Below are 1,271 nucleotides of genomic sequence, written 5' to 3'. Positions count from 1 at the left end.
CAAGAAGAACTTTTTGAATATAGAGAACTCAAACACTTTTGGGGAAGCTTGACTGGAAATGACGATCCCGAGGAACATGAGTTTCTTTCTGGAAACATACATAACCCGACCTTTCGTTATTTCCATAAGATCCTGGCCCACACCTTATTTGGGAACAAGTCAAACAGTACCTCAATTTCACGTGATGAACTCTTCATCATATTTTGTGCTTCCCAAAACCGTCCAGTAAACGGTGCCACTTTTATGTTGGCAAATTTTGACCGCCTTATCCAAGATGAACGAGCACCAATTCAAATAGGCGGCTTGATAACCATGATTGGTAATGCTATCGGATTACGTCAACCTATGCTTGACTTAAGCCCTTTTTGTGGCATTGCGACTATGAGTATACCTTTCCTCTTCAACACTATGTTTATAGCAAACCTAGGGTCTGAAGAGTTTGAGCTTATAATTAACAACCAAGTTCTTTGCCTATTCACCTTGCCTAGTCCAAGGACTAGTGTTCATAACCGCAATAACTGGCTCTATAATCTGAACGGAACACCCTCTCCTGCTAGATCTACTGAATCCATCCAGGACTATGAGATTTGTGACGACCAGATTCCTTATGCTGAATCTGACCCTCAGACACCATCTGGTTATTATGATATTGATCCTCCTCCTCAACCTGTCCCGACCGAAGAATCGGCAATACCCGATCTTAGACATCATATGCCCGGAGCTAATTATAACACCATTATTCAGGCTTTGATGTCAGAACAGGACGCCCTCAGAGAAGAGTTAGCTAACATGGGACAAGAATGTCTGGGATACATGAACAGTATGACAAATCAGTTCCACGAGTTGCTAAACTGTGTTAACTCCTTTGCTCCTCCGGCCAGAGATCATGCAGATGGATAGAAGTTGTTTTTCTTAGTTACTTAGTTTTAGTTTAGGTTATTCATTAATTTTGTTTCAAATTATTTTAGTATTTGTTTTTCTTTCGCATGTTTGCTTTTGTCTTCCAATGTTACATTATGATTATTTTATGAAGCTATTGATTTATTTTACTTTATTATGACTTATGCAATATCTATCAATAATGATCTCTACTGTTGCTACCTACATAACTTATTAAAAGATATATATATATATATATATATATATATATATATATATATATATATATATATATATATATATATATATATATATATATATATATATATATATATATATATATATATATATATATATATATATATATATATATATATATATATATATATATA

The sequence above is a fragment of the Lathyrus oleraceus genome, chromosome 1 (assembly GCF_024323335.1).
Source record: "Lathyrus oleraceus cultivar Zhongwan6 chromosome 1, CAAS_Psat_ZW6_1.0, whole genome shotgun sequence".
NCBI classification, from domain to species: domain Eukaryota; kingdom Viridiplantae; phylum Streptophyta; class Magnoliopsida; order Fabales; family Fabaceae; genus Lathyrus; species Lathyrus oleraceus.
Note: the sequence above shows the minus strand (reverse complement) of the source record.